The 18641-nt window shown below is 49.9% G+C and overlaps 1 non-coding gene across 1 annotated transcript; it reads left to right on the top strand.

The window, feature by feature from the left end:
* The first annotated feature begins 9169 nt into the window (after positions 1–9169).
* Positions 9170–9258, top strand: trnar-ucg (transfer RNA arginine (anticodon UCG)). Its single transcript is given in 2 exon segments — positions 9170–9206; positions 9223–9258. It is a non-coding gene; the product is annotated as a tRNA-Arg (tRNA).
* The last annotated feature ends 9383 nt before the right edge of the window (positions 9259–18641 follow it).

Here is an 18641-nt window from a genome sequence, read left to right as displayed (position 1 = left end):
AATTATGAATATTTGGAGAAACGTTGTCCGGCTACGGAGAGAGAACATGGCATGTTGTCTTTTATGAGCCAGATTGAATTATATGAAAACAAATGTGAAAATAAAACCAACAGATGAACCAGGACAGTCGATGTGGGTGCTTTAATTCTGGTCAGACGTTTGATCAGTTCCCCATACTAGACTCATTCAGACAGTCAGACGCATGGTATCGAAGGAAACCTGGTTTCGTAAATTCAGATTTGGCTTCCTAACAGAAGGTAGATCATGTAGTAGATAGGGTGAATTCTTGCTGGAAGACAGCGGACAACCGTGTTCCGCACAGAGCGTCGAAATTGTGGTGCAAGTTACAACTCTATTTTGGACTCTGCAGTTACAGTGTACCGAGAAACAGTGCTGAGGGAAATAACCGATTTAGTCTGACCACCCAGCAACAGCTGGAATGTTAATGGAATTAGGGGTGACGATGTAAGCAAATCGCTGAACTATTGACTGCACCGGCACGTTATCTTAACTATCCCGTCATTTACTTATTACAGTAAAGATGCTAATTTATGGAAATAGGGCTGATAACGTACGCAGATCGCTCAGCTGTTGACTGCACCGGAACGTTATCTTAACTACCCCGTCATTTACATATTACAATAAAGGTGCTAATTTATGGAAATAGGGCTGAAAACGTAAGCAGATCGCTCAGCTATTGACTGCACCACCATGTTATCTAAACTGACCTGTCATTAACATATTACAGGGCAGATGCTACAATGACTTCAAAGCAATCATTTCCAACGGAGCCCTACAACTTAAAAACAGCTTTTCAAAGTGTACAGCAGCAGGTTTTTCTGCTGATTAAAATAACTAGCCTTCCAAAATGCCAATTCCAAATTCACAGTTCAAGTACACACCAAGTTATCTTAATGCCAATTTACCTCTGTATCGTGGTTTTATCGTATCGGGTGTAGATACGCTCATATTTCAATCCCTTTAACCCTGAATCCACATGGCCTGTGTGGAATCCGTGTCTCCCTCTGAGATCAATAATAAATGAAACACGCAAAACTACACAAACTGAAAACGCAGCGAAGGCAAAGCAAATATCCGGGCTCACACTTGTCTTCCTTCAAACCCATCGCAGGCAATTGGAGAATACAGATTAAACAACTTCCAAATCTTCCATCTTCTCATGCTGTAAACATCCATTAATTCAGTCTCCATGCTTCAGTTTGCGCAAGGACAGAGGGATCGAACAGTATCAACGACTTTCTAGATTGGTCTGTGCAGTGAGACATTAAAATTCTAACCCAGATATCCAGCGAGATAGCCAGAGGGAACCAACGCACAGAAATAGGGACTTCAGCCCGTCCAGTCAATGAGGATTTATTTAAACTGCCTACTCCCATCGATCTCACCCGGACCGTGGCCATCCATATCCCAGTACTTATCCAATCATCTCTTAAACGTTCACATCGGAATCTCAATACACTTGCGTAGGCAGCACTGTCTACACTCTGGAATCCATCTGGGTGAAGAAGTTTCCCCTCCTATATTCCCTAAACATTTCACATTTCACCCTTCACCCATGATCTCCAGTTGCATTCTCGCCCAACATCGGTGGAGAAAGCCGGCTTGCATTTACACTCTCTATACGCCTCATAATGTTGTCTTCCTCTTTCAAATCTCCCCTCAGTCTTCTGCCCACTCGGAACATACGTAACATACGTAATTGTTCCTTCTAATTCAAAACATCCAGTCCCGGCAATAGCCGGGTAACTTTGTACTTTATTCGTTCAAACATATTTATATCTGCCCTGTTGGTAGTTGAGCAAAAATTAGATCTAATTAGGCCTCAACAATTTTTTAAACAGCATCGACATAACACCCCAACTCCTGAACTCAGTACTATCGTCAATGAGGGCCAATGTAAGAAAAGCTTTTTTTTTGCGACGCTGTCTAACTGCGCCATAACTTTCATTGAATATGGAGATGCATTCCCAGATTGGTTTGTTCTATCGTACTCCTCAGTGCCCTGTTTCTCATTGTGTCAGATCAAGCCTAGCTTGTCCTCACAAAGTGCAAAATCTAACACTTGTGTATGTGTTGAATCCAACCCGCCGTTTTTCAGCCCGTTGTTCAGGTTGGTCCAGATCCCGCTTAATGCTCCGTTAGTCTTCCTCACTGAGGAGAAAGAGACTGGGGAATGTAAAGAGACGGCGGCGAGAGTCTGAGAAGATCGGAAGGGAGAGAGACGCAGCCGAGATTTTAGGAGAGGAGAAACGGCAAAAGGCGAGAGAAACTGAGCGAGACCGGGTGCGGCGGGGTAGAAGGAGAGACCGAGGGCTTAGAGAAAGACCGGGGGGAGGGAGGCCGGGGAAGTCGAGAGATCTGAAGGGAGAACAGATATTTGTGGTGTGCAAAGATCATTGTGAGGAGGAAGATTGGAACAGAACTCGCTCGGGGAGAGCCCGAGACAGCGGAGGGCGGCGTAAGATAGGCGTGAAACATGATAGGAGAGAAATTGGCCGGCGGGGGGGGGGGAAGAATTGGGGAGGCTGATGGATACAGAGGGACGCGAAATTAAAATACCTGGGAGGGAAATAGACACTATGGGTTGAGAGAGAGAGAATTGGATGTGGTCGGAAAGTGTGAGTCAGAGAATACAGTCCATACATGCACTGAGCGATTAGAGGACTTTCCTTCCTGCAGGGAATTCTGGGAGTACAGCGCTTCCATTCTAAAGTCCTTCAGAAACAAGCAACCCGTGTCATCTCGCTGACCTCTCTCACCTCGACTGCTTAAGTACTCTCCTTCCCACACCGTATCCTTGATCTCGCTTTCCTGAACCGGTTTTCGCGATCTTCACCCTCTCTCTCCCTCTCTGTGATCACATCCGTTGGCTCCTTTTAGGAACGCGCAAAGTAGTTTGATGAAACATACTTAGTCATGTTAGTTATGGGACACTCTGGACAATTTACAGTGACCTTTTTCCCGGCGCCCCTCTACCCGCCTGTCGGCTGTATAACCTGCCCGACCAGAAAGGGAAGCATTGGAGGCTTACCTAAATGACTCTTTCACGGCAGGCATTATCCGACCCTCATCTTCCCCTGTAGGCGCAGGATTCTTCTTTGTGGGGAAGAAGGACAGCTCACTGCGCCCCTGCATTGTCTACCGTAGCCGGTAGCCACTAAACTAGAGAAACACTGAAGCGCATCGAGCACTGTCTGAGGCAGCAGATCCCAATGTCCTGACCTTCCCCGACACAAGCGCAGGCCGATAGCCACTAAACTAGAGAAACACTGAAGCGCACCGAGCACTGCCTGAGGCAGCAGATCCCAATGTCCTAACCTTCACCGACACAAGCGCAGGCCGATAGCCACTAAACTAGAGAAACACTGAAGCACACCGAGCACTGCCTGAGGCAGCAGATCCCAATGTCCTAACCTTCACCGACACAAGCGCAGGCCGATAGCCACTAAACTAGAGAAACACTGAAGCGCATCGAGCACTGCCTGAGGCAGCAGATCCCAATGTCCTAACCTTCACCGACACAAGCGCAGGCCGATAGCCACTAAACTAGAGAAACACTGAAGCGCATCGAGCACTGCCTGAGGCAGCAGATCCCAATGTCCTAACCTTCACCGACACAAGCGCAGGCCGATAGCCACTAAACTAGAGAAACACTGAAGCGCACCGAGCACTGCCTGAGACAGCAGATCCCAATGTCCTAACCTTCACCGACACAAGCGCAGGCCGATAGCCACTAAACCAGAGAAACACTGAAGCGCATCGAGCACTGCCTGAGACAGCAGATCCCGATGTCCTAACCTTCAGCGACACAAGCGCAGGCCGATAGCCACTAAACTAGAGAAACACTGAAGCGCATCGAGCACTGTCTGAGGCAGCAGATCCCAATGTCCTGACCTTCACCGACACAAGCGCAGGCCGATAGCCACTAAACTAGAGAAACACTGAAGCGCATCGAGCACTGCCTGAGGCAGCAGATCCCGATGTCCTGACCTTCACCGACACAAGCGCAGGCCGATAGCCACTAAACTAGAGAAACACTGAAGCGCACCGAGCACTGCCTGAGGCAGCAGATCCCAATGTCCTGACCTTCACCGACACAAGCGCAGGCCGATAGCCACTAAACTAGAGAAACACTGAAGCGCACCGAGCACTGTCTGAGGCAGCAGATCCCGATGTCCTGACCTTCACCGACACAAGCGCAGGCCGATAGCCACTAAACTAGAGAAACACTGAAGCGCACCGAGCACTGTCTGAGGCAGCAGATCCCGATGTCCTAACCTTTACCGACACAAGCGCAGGCCGATAGCCACTAAACTAGAGAAACACTGAAGCGCACAGAGCACTGCCTGAGGCAGCAGATCCCAATGTCCTGACCTTCACCGACACAAGCGCAGGCCGATAGCCACTAAACTAGAGAAACACTGAAGCGCACAGAGCACTGCCTGAGGCAGCAGATCCCAATGTCCTGACCTTCCCCGACACAAGCGCAGGCCGATAGCCACTAAACTAGAGAAACACTGAAGCGCACCGAGCACTGCCTGAGGCAGCAGATCCCAATGTCCTGACCTTCACCGACACAAGCGCAGGCCGATAGCCACTAAACTAGAGAAACACTGAAGGGTACCGAGCACTGCCTGAGGCAGCAGATCCCAATGTCCTGACCTTCACCGACACAAGCGCAGGCCGATAGCCACTAAACTAGAGAAACACTGAAGGGTACCGAGCACTGCCTGAGGCAGCAGATCCCAATGTCCTGACCTTCACCGACACAAGCGCAGGCCGATAGCCACTAAACTAGAGAAACACTGAAGCGCACCGAGCACTGTCTGAGGCAGCAGATCCCAATGTCCTGACCTTCACCGACACAAGCGCAGGCCGATAGCCACTAAACTAGAGAAACACTGAAGCGCACCGAGCACTGCCTGAGGCAGCAGATCCCAATGTCCTGACCTTCACCGAGACAAGCGCAGGCCGATAGCCACTAAACTAGAGAAACACTGAAGCGCACCGAGCACTGCCTGAGGCAGCAGATCCCAATGTCCTGACCTTCACCGACACAAGCGCAGGCCGATAGCCACTAAACTAGAGAAACACTGAAGGGTACCGAGCACTGCCTGAGGCAGCAGATCCCAATGTCCTAACCTTCACCGACACAAGCGCAGGCCGATAGCCACTAAACTAGAGAAACACTGAAGCGCACCGAGCACTGTCTGAGGCAGCAGATCCCAATGTCCTGACCTTCACCGACACAAGCGCAGGCCGATAGCCACTAAACTAGAGAAACACTGAAGCACACCGAGCACTGCCTGAGGCAGCAGATCCCAATGTCCTGACCTTCACCGACACAAGCGCAGGCCGATAGCCACTAAACTAGAGAAACACTGAAGCGCACCGAGCACTGTCTGAGACAGCAGATCCCAATGTCCTGACCTTCACCGACACAAGCGCAGGCCGATAGCCACTAAACTAGAGAAACACTGAAGCGCATCGAGCACTGCCTGAGGCAGCAGATCCCGATGTCCTAACCTTCACCGACACAAGCGCAGGCCGATAGCCAGTAAACCAGAGAAACACTGAAGCGCACCGAGCACTGCCTGAGGCAGCAGATCCCGATGTCCTAACCTTCACCGACACAAGCGCAGGCCGATAGCCACTAAACTAGAGAAACACTGAAGCTCACCGAGCACTGCCTGAGGCAGCAGATCCCAATGTCCTGACCTTCACCGACACAAGCGCAGGCCGATAGCCACTAAACCAGAGAAACACTGAAGCGCATCGAGCACTGCCTGAGACAGCAGATCCCAATGTCCAAAACTTCACCGACACAAGCGCAGGCCGATAGCCACTAAACTAGAGAAACACTGAAGCGCACCGAGCACTGTGAGGCAGCAGATCCCAATGTCCTAACCTTCACCGACACAAGCGCAGGCCGATAGCCACTAAACTAGAGAAACACTGAAGCGCACCGAGCACTGCCTGAGGCAGCAGATCCCAATGTCCTGACCTTCACCGACACAAGCGCAGGCCGATAGCCACTAAACTAGAGAAACACTGAAGCGCAGAGAGCACTGCCTGAGACAGCAGATCCCAATGTCCTGACCTTCACCGACACAAGCGCAGGCCGATAGCCACTAAACTAGAGAAACACTGAAGCGCATCGAGCACTGTCTGAGGCAGCAGATCCCAATGTCCTAACCTTCACCGACACAAGCGCAGGCCGATAGCCACTAAACTAGAGAAACACTGAAGCTCACAGAGCACTGCCTGAGGCAGCAGATCCCAATGTCCTGACCTTCACCGACACAAGCGCAGGCCGATAGCCACTAAACTAGAGAAACACTGAAGCGCACCGAGCACTGCCTGAGGCAGCAGATCCCAATGTCCTGACCTTCACCGACACAAGCGCAGGCCGATAGCCACTAAACCAGAGAAACACTGAAGCGCACCGAGCACTGTCTGAGGCAGCAGATCCCAATGTCCTAACCTTCCCCGACACAAGCGCAGGCCGATAGCCACTAAACTAGAGAAACACTGAAGCGCATCGAGCACTGCCTGAGGCAGCAGATCCCAATGTCCTAACCTTCACCGACACAAGCGCAGGCCGATAGCCACTAAACTAGAGAAACACTGAAGCGCACCGAGCACTGTCTGAGGCAGCAGATCCCGATGTCCTGACCTTCACCGACACAAGCGCAGGCCGATAGCCACTAAACTAGAGAAACACTGAAGCGCACCGAGCACTGTCTGAGGCAGCAGATCCCGATGTCCTAACCTTTACCGACACAAGCGCAGGCCGATAGCCACTAAACTAGAGAAACACTGAAGCGCACAGAGCACTGCCTGAGGCAGCAGATCCCAATGTCCTGACCTTCACCGACACAAGCGCAGGCCGATAGCCACTAAACTAGAGAAACACTGAAGCGCACAGAGCACTGCCTGAGGCAGCAGATCCCAATGTCCTGACCTTCCCCGACACAAGCGCAGGCCGATAGCCACTAAACTAGAGAAACACTGAAGCGCATCGAGCACTGCCTGAGGCAGCAGATCCCAATGTCCTGACCTTCACCGACACAAGCGCAGGCCGATAGCCACTAAACTAGAGAAACACTGAAGGGTACCGAGCACTGCCTGAGGCAGCAGATCCCAATGTCCTAACCTTCACCGAGACAAGCGCAGGCCGATAGCCACTAAACTAGAGAAACACTGAAGCGCACCGAGCACTGTCTGAGGCAGCAGATCCCGATGTCCTAACCTTCACCGAGACAAGCGCAGGCCGATAGCCACTAAACTAGAGAAACACTGAAGCGCACCGAGCACTGTCTGAGGCAGCAGATCCCAATGTCCTGACCTTCACCGACACAAGCGCAGGCCGATAGCCACTAAACTAGAGAAACACTGAAGCGCACCGAGCACTGTCTGAGGCAGCGGATCCCAATGTCCTAACCTTCACCGACACAAGCGCAGGCCGGTAGCCACTAAACTAGAGAAACACTGAAGTGCATCGAGCACTGCCTGAGGCAGCAGATCCCAATGTCCTAACCTTCACCGACACAAGCGCAGGCCGGTCGGTTCTGGCGTCTGCAAGTGACGGCTGAAATATAGAAGAAGATAGCAGGCCTCTCTATCAATGACGAATTGATTTTATTGGACCATTTTCGATGATTCGAATCCCAGAATATAAGGCCGCCTCAAAAGTCAGTGGCGTGCGTCTTTACAGATGTTTTTTTTTTGTGTGTAAGGGAAACAGCGAAATAGAATATTACATTTAAACGCAAGTTGCAAAATTTAGTCACATTAACAACAGTAGTCGAATGTTCATCTGGGATGAAAACACTGCGTTTTAATATTACGTTTAGATCGGTCAGCGAATGACTCATCTCGCGGAAATGCTGTCACACACGGGGATTAACCAGATTACTCCGCCCTGCTGGGAACGGAGCGAAATATCACGTCTTCAGTATTCGCAACATATAATGTTATGTGTCGCGTCTGTGATGTACTTCTACAAAACTTACATAAACAACACGTTGAAACATCTCAAACTTTCGGGATGCTTTTTGGAAGGTGACCTCCGTTTCCGACCCTACCTTTTCTGAACGAATTTTCCACCACGCACTGATAATCACTTCTCCCGTCTCGAAACCCTCCTCCAATTCCTGGACACCCGATCTAATTCTGTGCCTCCCCGGACGTTTTCATCTCTAACTGCCGACGAGACATCATCCGGCTCGACGTTACCACACTTACTCCTCGTCGAAGTTGATTCTCTCCGAACGCCATTTCCATCTTCCACTCTCTCAACGTACCATCGGACAGCAGGCAAAGGGGTTGCTGCTTTAATGTGGCGGACTATCGCCTTGCTTGTAGAGACCAAGCAGTAGCTTTCAGACACCTCCACATACTCAGAGAGGGAGATACGTCAATGGGAAGGGATAGCTGGAGAATGACAGACCGACAGACCAACTCAAACGGGATCTTATGTGAACCCCAGAGTGCGAACCTGCGATTTCGTTTCCCTAACGAAATTGTAAGAATTTCTGTCTGTCTGCCTCTCTCTGTCTCTCTCTCTCTCTCTCTCTCTGTCTGTCTGTCTGTCTGTCTGTCGCTCTCTCTCTCTCTCTCTCTCTCTCTCTCTCTCTCTCTCTCTCTCTCTCTCTCTCTCTCTCTCTCTCTCTCTCTCTCTCTCTCTCTCTCCCCCACCAGCCCTGTATGTCTCCATCTCTCTCCTTTTCTCCCTCCCGTTCCCCTTCTGGCTGGTAGACTTTTTGTGCTGAGTACCATTGACAACCGCTCCCCAGGCATTGTCAAATGAATGGCATCGACCCTGATCGTCCACTCATTCCTGGCCCTGCTTATTGAATCCTAATTGGGATTCCAATCCCAGAATATAACGCCGCCGCTGAAGTCAGTGACGTGTACCTTTGGGAATTCCTTTCTGTGTGACAGAAAGAGATAACTGAATTTAAAAGAAGAGACCAAAGCAAGAATGAATGCAGAGATATTGAAAACAATGGCTGAATGCTCACCTGGGATGAAAACACTGCGTATCAGTACTTTTAGCTCGGTTGGGAAATCATTCTACACGTGGAAGCTACTTGCAGCAGTCAGCATGGTCCCCATATTTCCCCTGACATTACTTCTACAATAGGACCGTGTGGCCTAATGGATAAGGCGTCTGACTTCGGTGCTGGATTGGAAGTCCTCAGAAGATTGCAGGTTCGAGTCCTGTCACGGTCGTTTTGCCAAACGGTTCCATTCTGTTTCTCACTCCCTGCAGAATGGTTGTCTCAATTCCGCGTGGGGATTAACCGGAGTACTCCACCCTCGGGGAAAACGTAATGCCTCGTCTTCGTTGTACGCAACCTATAATAGTATGTGTCTAGTCTTTGCAGTATTTCTGAAAACACTTTCATAAACAATTCATTGGGGCCTCTCAGTCTTTCAATTCTTCTCAGCCAATCTGTTAGACTTCATGTTCATGTGAGTTTGCTCTCTGCGGAGTCCTTCTCATGTTCGGTAACACTGCTACCGACAGCGGCTGCTCACCTGTAAGGAAACGTTTCATAAGGATGTGACCTGGAACACCCGGTTTGAGTTATAAGGCGATGTTGTGTAAACTGACAGATGTCTCCCTGCTGCACAGGACGCTGAGGGGTGGATTAACGAGGTGTTTTATATCATGAGGGTCTGCAGCAGTGAGAGCGATGAGAAGAACTCTGCAGAGAGCAAAACCACATCAACACAAAGTCTTACAGGTCGGCCTCCCTACCGAATCTCTCAAGGAAATGCTGTGCACGCTTCGAGGGATGCAACACAACACTTCCCTGCTGGGCAGCCGCTCTCTCCAGCAGCGGCAGAGTCGAGAGCAAATCTGTAGAGAGCCAGTCCCCGTCAAACACAACACTTCCCTGCTGAGCAGCCGCAGTCTGCAGCAGCGGCAGAGTCGAGAGCAGATCTGCAGAGAGCCAGTCCCCGTCAACACAACACTTCCCTGCTGAGCAGCCGCAGTCTGCAGCAGCGGCAGAGACGAGAGCAGATCTGCTGAGAGCCAGTCCCCGTCAACACAACACTTCCCTGCTGGGCAGCCGCAGTCTGCAGCAGCGGCAGAGACGAGAGCAGATCTGCTGAGATTTCCACCAGCGCTGGTAGACTCAATGGCCTGCAATTTATGCATCGTTATTCCATTAGCTGTACAGATCAAAGACAGATCGTGTTTAACCATGCTGTGCGATGTGATGCAGTTTGTAGGCTCAGGTAAGTGTGGGATGCCTTCATCATCGATGAGGCTTCAGGGAGCTTTGAGTTCGTGTATAAATTCAAAGATCCACAATGGCACTGTCGATACAGACGACTTACCGCCGACAGCTCGCAAAATGTCTCGATGTGCTTCCTCTGTACCACATTCGCATCAATCTGAAGCCCGTAATTTCCCATTAAGAAACGTACTGTTGAGCTGTCTAAATTAATCGGCAGTTTAACGAGCTGCTGAAGGACCAGGTGGACTTGACTCTCGGGAATGCAGCTGCGACACCTTTCAGCGATCAGCGAAGTTCAGCCATTACCATTACCGGAAAAGACTTCAAAGCAGACTAAAACGATGGGACATGGAGCCACCTCTACCCGGCACGATTACCACAAAAGGCCAGTTACTAGAAAGCAAAACACATGACGTAACTTCAACATTGCTGTTTCGGAGGGAAATGGGGGACTGTTGCCTTCAGTGTTTCATAGAGACACGGCTCACTTCGGTGGAGCAGTCTGAAGGCTCCTCAATCCACCGTTCGGAGAGGGTAATAAGTTATTGTGGCGGCGGTGGTAGGGGAGTGTTGTCTCATGGAGACACGGCTCACTTCGGTGGAGCAGTCTGAAGGCTCCTCAATCCACCGTTCGGAGAGGGTAATAAGTTATTGTGGCGGCGGTGGTAGGGGAGTGTTGTCTCATGGAGACACGGCTCACTTCGGTGGAGCAGCTGAAGGCTCCTCAATCCACCGTTCGGAGAGGGTAATAAGTTATTGTGGTGGCGGTGGTAGGGGAGTGTTGTCTCATGGAGACACGGCTCACTTCGGTGGAACAGTCTGAAGGCTTCTCAATCCACCGTTCAGAGAGGGTAATAAGTTATTGTGGCGGTGGTAGGGGAGTGTTGTCTCATGGAGACACGGCTCACTTCGGTGGAACAGTCTGAAGGCTCCTCAATCCACCGTTCGGAGAGGGTAATAAGTTATTGTGGCGGTGGTAGGGGAGTGTTGTCTCATGGAGACACGGCTCACTTCGGTGGAGCAGCTGAAGGCTCCTCAATCCACCGTTCGGAGAGGGTAATAAGTTATTGTAATGGCGGTGGTAGGGGAGTGTTGTCTAATAGAGACACGGCTCACTTCGGTGGAGCAGCTGAAGGCTCCTCAATCCACCGTTCGGAGAGGGTAATAAGTTATTGTGGCGGGGGTAGGGGAGTGTTGACTCATGGAGACACGGCTCACTTCGGTGGAGCAGCTGAAAGCTCCTCAATCCACCGTTCGGAGAGGGTAATAAGTTATTGTGGCGGTGGTAGGGAAGTGTTGTCTCATGGAGACACGGCTCACTTCGGTGGAGCAGCTGAAGGCTTCGCAATCCACCGTTCGGAGAGGGTAATAAGTTATTGTAATGGCGGTGGTAGGGGAGTGTTGTCTCATGATTGACTTTTCATGCTCTCCGTACATAGTTTTCTTGCTGCATGCTTGTTCTCCCAAGCTGGAACATCCATCCAATGTTTAAGTTCTGTCGGGGCTACTTACCGAGACGGTTCTCCTCTGTGATCCAAACCACATGTTACACGCCGCCAGAGCAGATGTCGCAGTCTTTTTAAAGACACGAATAATGATCACTAGTGTTCCCCACTGATTCATTCAGAGTCCGGACGGTTCCCGACCGGCAGCGCTGGATGGACAAGAGATCTTCAATCTGCTGATCGCCAGATTCGTGGCGTTCAGATCGGGCGACGAAGGAAATTACAAGAGGAGCAGGTACGATCTCCGGAAAGCTGTCTCACAGGTGAAGTGGCAATTCCGGACAAAACTTGAAAGACTGAAAGATGCTCGACAGCTGCCAAGCGGCTTGAACGCTATCACATCCACAAGAAAAAAAACTGAGCGACAGACGTGACAGCTGGTTTACCGCTCCCAGATGAACTCAAGTGCATTTTATGCTCATTTTGACAGACTTAGGAGGCACCTTAGCACCCGCCTGAACCACAGGGGTAGGAGCAGAGACTGGAACAGACGTATTAATAGGGACAGGGGTAGAGACAGGGTCAGGGGCAGAATCAGGGGCAGGCACAGGTGTAGGAGCAAGAATGGAATTTGGGCAGAGCTAGCTGGGGCACTGATTCCCGGTGGACTCTCTAGGTTTTGGGGTGCTAGGACAGTCCCTCCGAAAATGACCCACCTCCCCGCACGCATGGCACAGTGGGCGCTCAGAGCTCCAATACCCCTGATAATCTACCCCCTCGTGCCGGACAGTAAACTGGCCCTCAACGTCGTCCTCCTTTTCCAGCTTCAGGAATACCTGACGCCGGAAAGAGATTACGATACGGAGGGTGCGTCTCCTGAATTTGTGCCTGATGGCAGTTATTTCTGACCGTACTTGCCCCAAGCGGGCCAGAGGGGGAAGCAGGTCCTCGTTGGGGATGAAAGGCTTTACGTGGCAGAGGACGATGCGTTGTGTGAGAGCTGTCACCAGCTCCATCTGTAAAAAGATGTTTTCCACCGTGATCCCTCTACTGAGGGCCCGATGCACCAACTCATCATTCCTCGAGTAAAACACCGCCTTCCCGAACTCCTTCTCAGCGGCCAAAACACCATCTCTCCCCAACAAGTCCTCCATAGCCTCCGCGCACTTTCCAGGGTAGTTCCTGGACGCAAAATACATTGCACCCCGCGTTCAACTTTCACCGTCCGAAACAGGGCGTTGTCCGAGGCTGGAGAGGCAGCCGCCTTTGCATAAATCCCCGAAGGCCTGCGACTCCCTGTAGACCGGTCCGTCATGTTGTTTCTGTGTCCGAATCGAGAATGATGCTGCTGATAAAGTCCTGGAGCGAGTGGAGTAACTGGCTGGAAAAGTTTGTACTCGACAGTACCTTGCTGGCTCAGTGCCAGAAATTCCAACGCCGGGAAAGGCTCCGTTAGTCCTGCAGAACTTCCAGGCCGTGAGATGTCGAGACGTCACAAACGATGTTTCGGCTCCTACACCGAACGAGTATCCCGACGATAGAGATGGAAGGAGGTTGTCCCGATGTCAGTGCGGGAACAACAGCGTCTGTCTCCGGTTTTTGGAGCGAACCTGCTCCCTGGCGAGTTGCCAGCGGCCACAGCCGGGTGCTACGCAGTTCGAAGCCGTCAACGAACCCCGTCCAAACTGGCAGAAAAACTCCAAACGAAGCTTCCACACTAAACCAGCCGCTCATTTCGATGTTCAAGAGACGTTACAAACGAATTCCAAGTAACTCACGACCTGCATACAACAGTTTTTCCTCGATTTCTCCCAGCGCAATCAGAACAGCTCCACTCTGTGTCTGGTCCCGGGAGTGTGTGATGGGATGGTTTCGAGGGAGATTTACTGTGTCTGACCCTTTTTCTTTATTACAAAATCCTTTATTACAAATATCGGTGCTACACAATATATACAAAACAGTGGCAAATACAATTACTAAACTACAAATAGAAAATAGACATTACACCAGAATATTGCCATCTCTATCAACGATGGCATTTACACCCCACGTAGCCCAACGGTCTTGAAACTCCTCTAAGTTCGCCGTGGTCTGCGCGTGTTCTTTTTCAATATTTACCCGGGCACGAACATACCCCCTAAACATTGCCAGGCAGTCTGCCCGGGGAGATCCTCCCGCCACCCTTTTCCAAGACCCTCGGATGGCGGATTTTGCCAGCCCCAGGAGCAAGTTTACAAGGACATCCTCATCCCTCCATGGCCCTTTCCTTATTGGATGACCATATATAAATAGGGTGGGGCTAAAATGCAACCAGAAGGCGAAAAGCAGCTCACGGAAAGTTTTTTAAAATATTTTTATATCACGCAAAAAGAGGCTGCAGCCTCACACACTCCATCTACATGTGGTACGCGGTCTCCTCCAGCCCGGAGAAGTGGCATGCAGGTGAGAGATCCATGTACAAACTAAATAACTTATTGCAGGGCATCGCTCCAGCCGAGTACCCCCAGGTTCATGGGAAGAACACATGGTATTTTTCATTATTTTTCCTCGAATTCTCCCAGCTCATTCAGAACAGCTCCAGGCTGTGCCGGACCCCAGGAGTGTGTGATGGGACGGTGCGGAGGGAGCTTCACTGTGTCTGACACCGGGTTTGTGTGATGAGACGGTGTGGAGGGAGCTTCACTCCTTGTCTGACCCCAGGAGTGTGTGATGGGACGGTGTGGATGGAAAGGCAGACATACTTTATAGATCCCGAGGGAAATTGTGTTTCGTTACAGTCGACCAATTGAGAATAGTGCAGAAATAGCAATATAATACCATAAATTAAATAATAATAAATTATGCCAAGTGGAAATAATTCCAGTTCCAGCCTATTGGCTCAGAGTGTCTGACACTCCGAGGGAGGAGTTGTGAAGTTTGATGGCCACAGCCAGGAATGACTTCCTATGACGCTCAGTGCTGCATCTGGGTGGAATGAGTCTCTGGCTGAATGTACTCCTGTGTCTAACCAATACATTATGGAGTGGATGGGAGTCATTGTCCAAGATGGCATGCAACTTGGACAGCATCCTCTTTTCAGACACCACCGTCAGAGAATCCAGTTCCACCCCCAAAACATAACTGGCCTTACGAATGAGTTTGTTGATTCGGTTGGTGTCTGCTACCCTCAGCCTGCTGCCTCAGCATACAACAGCAAACATGATAGCACCGGCCACCACAGACTCATAGAACATCCTCAGCATCGTCCGGCAGATGTTAAAGGACCACAGCCTCCTCAGGAAATAGAAACGGCTCTGACCCTTCTTGTGGACAGCCTGAGTGTTCTTTGAGCAGTCCAGTTTATTGTCAATTCGTATCCACAGGTAGTTGCAATCCTCCACCATGTTCACACTGACCCCTTGGATGGAAACAGGGGTCACGGTGCCTTTGCCCTCCTCAGGTCCACCACCAGCTCCTGAGTCTGACCCAGGGTTGTGTGATGGGATGGTGTGGAGGGAGATTCAAACTGTGTCTGACCTCGGGAGTGTCTGATGGGATAGGCCATCTTAGACCTTCTCGTCCATGCTAAATGCTCTCTCTCTACAATGTCTCACCGACCTGCACTCACCCCATAACCTTCTATTCCTTTCCTGTCCATATACCTATCCAAGTTTACTTTAAATGACACTACCGAACCTGCCTCTACCACTTCTACTGGAAGCTCATTCCACACAGCTACCACTCTCCGAGTAAAGTAATTTCCCCTCGTGCTGCGCTTAAATTTTGCCCTCTAATTCTCAACTCATGTCCTCTTGTTTGAATCTCCCCTACTCTCAATGGAAAAAGCCGATCCACGTCAACTCTATGCATCCCCTTCATAAATTTAAATACCTCTATTAAGTCCCCCCTCAACCTTCTACGCTCCAAAGAATAAAGACCTAACTTGTTCAACCTTTCCCTGTAACTTATGGTGCTGAAAACCAGGTAACATTCTAGTAAATCTTCTCTGTTTTGGTGACATCTTTCTTATAATTCGGTGACCAGAACTGTACACAATACTTCAAAATTTTTGCTTCACCAATGACTTGTACAATTTAAAAATTACATCCCAACTTCTATACTCAATGCTCTGATTTAAAAATGACAGCTTGCGTAAAGCTTTCTTCAGCACCCTATCCACATGAGATTCCACCTTCAGGGAATTATGCACCATTATTCCTAGGTCAGTCAGTTCTACTGCATTCCCCAATGCCCTTCCATTTACCATGTATTATTTCAGTTCATCGGGTGCTGGGGGCAGCAGTAACCCCAGGTCACTGTTTCTGCTCTAATGAGACTAAAGTCCGACACCAAGACAGGAAGTTACAGCATTAATTTCATCATGAAAAATGTAAATTAAACACTATGGGAGCTGCTGACGTGCGGGAATAAATAACCTGCTCCCTACTCACTCACAGTCACAGACAATTAACTGACCGGCGACAACGAGTGACCGGTTGAATAATCAGTCCCGTTTCTCACCGTCACTCTGCATCGGTGAACCGATGATTATAAAATCACACTTCAGGGCCGTGTCCGGGATCGATGCAGATCCAGGGTCACTACTGAAGTATTTGTCAAATTAACATCATTATATCGGCCAGACTGCCGAATGCACCGTCCTCAGCAAAGAGAGCAAAAGGATTCTCTCCCGGGATGATCTCAACCCGGAACACTGGTGTCCCAGACTGAGCGACGGGCCGCCGGCTCTTCTGGTTTCTGTAATTCCGCGGGGTGTCATGTGGGGTGTCTCTTAAATGCACATCCGCGGAAGCTGCCTCACCGGACAGCAGGCGGAATTGCGTCACTGCGGGACCGTTTTCCATGTCAACGAGATCGAGACTGGAGCTGCTTCCGTTAAAAGCGTTGGGAATCACCCTGGCGTGCAGCCATTAAAGTTAAGGGCGGGAGTTAAAGGGGAGGGGGTAGTTAAAGTGGAGAGGTAGTTAAAGGGAAGGGCGGGGAATCGGCCAAAATGTCTCCATCCCATGGGCGTGGATGTTCACACATTCTGATATTCACACGGTCACTCTCAGTCGGGGTCTGACTCCCTGCAGAGGTCTCAGTTCCTTCTTCCCGGTTTCACTGAACTGATTGTGCCACAGCCTGAAACAGATGGAAGAATAAAGATGGAATAAACAGATTACACAATAGTGTCAGTAACAGGCGACTGGGGTTAATGTTTCAACAACACTCACAGAGAAATATCACCAGAAAACCTGCAGATCCGCTGATATTTTATCACATTGAACATTAACACAAACACTCACTCAATCCACTCCAGACTCCGGACGGTCAGTATGAGGCGGTGGAGAGCGGGGACAGATCGGTCTGTCAGCGAGTTTGATTTCAGTTCCAGCCCCGTTAACGATGGTTTTGAATTGAGAGCGGAGAGGAGATCCTCTGCACCAGAATCTGTGAGACCGACATCACTCAGACTGGAAATGAGAGAGAGTGGGGGTGAAGGACACAGAGAGACAGGAGACGGTACAAATCCCCAGTGTTTATCAGTAACACAATTACTGATCACATTAATGTTCAGTGTCAGACACCCAGTGACTGTAAACACAATCTCCCACATTCTGGTACTTACACCAGTATCTTTATTTTACACTCCGGGTTCCTCAGAGCCCCAGATACCAGTTTCACTCCTGAATCTCCCAGTTTATTGCCACTCAGGTACAGCTCCGTCAGTGATGGGTTTTCATTGAGAGCGGAGGCGAGATCCTCAGCACCAGAATCTGTGAGACCGACATCCCTCAGCCTGGAGATGAGAGAGTGAGGGTGAAGGACACAGAGAGACAGGAGACGGTACAAATCACCAGTGTTTATCAGTAACACAATTACTGATTGTTTTTCTTCAGCACGACTGCGCAAGTCGGCCAGTGAGAACAGGGAGAAGAGTTTAAAAGGAAGACAGATTTACAGAGCGAGCGTCAGAGGAGCGGGAGACAGAGCAGGAAGGCTTTGGCTCAACGGGGCTTCGGCGATAAAGCATCGAGGCGAGGTAGATTATCTGTTTACAACACAGACAGAGAGTATGTGTGTGAGGCTGGTTTTCTGTGCTCGGTGTAAGATGTGGGAGATCCTGGAGACTCCCAGCCTCCCGGACGGTAACATCTGCACCCGGTGTGTCGAGCTGCAGCTCCTCAGGGACCGAGTTAGGGAACTGGAGATGCAGCTCGATGACCTTCGTCTGGTCAGGGAGAGCGAGGAGGTGATAGAGAGGAGTTACAGGCAGGTGGTCACACCGGGGCCACGGGAGACTGAAGAAGTGGGTCACAGTCAGGTGAGTGAAGTGCAAGAAGCAGGTACAGGAGAGTACCCCAGTGGCTGTCCCCCTTGACAATTAGTACTCCTATTTGAGTACTGCTGGGGAGTGGGAACAGACAGACACACAGACAGACAGACATACTTTATTGATCCCGAGGGAATTTGGGTTTTGTTACAGTCGACCAACCAAGAATAGTATAGAAGTATAGCAATATAAAACCATAAATAATTTAATAATAATAATCATAAGAAGAAGAAGAAGAAGAAGAAGGAGAAGGAGAAGAAGAAGGAGAAGAAGGAGAAAAAGAAGAGGAAGAAGAAGAAGAAGGAGAAGAAGGAGAAGGAGAAGGAGAAGGAGAAGAAGGAGAAGAAGGAGAAGAAGGAGAAGAAGGAGAAGAAGGAGAAGAAGGAGAAGAAGGAGAGAAGAAGAAGAAGAAGAAGAAGAAGAAGAAGAAGAAGAAGAAGAAGAAGAAGAAGAAGAAGAAGAAGAAGAAGAAGAAGAAGAAGAAGAAGAAGAAGAAGAAGAAGAAGAAGAAGAAGAAGAAGAAGAAGAAGAAGAAGAAGAAGAAGAAGAAGAAGAAGAAGAAGAAGAAGAAGAAGAAGTTATGCCAAATGGAAATAAGTCCAG

Source organism: Hypanus sabinus, unplaced genomic scaffold, assembly GCF_030144855.1.
Source record: "Hypanus sabinus isolate sHypSab1 unplaced genomic scaffold, sHypSab1.hap1 scaffold_219, whole genome shotgun sequence".
In the NCBI taxonomy this organism is placed as follows: Eukaryota; Metazoa; Chordata; class Chondrichthyes; order Myliobatiformes; family Dasyatidae; genus Hypanus; species Hypanus sabinus.
This window is presented reverse-complemented; position numbering and strand designations above follow the sequence as displayed.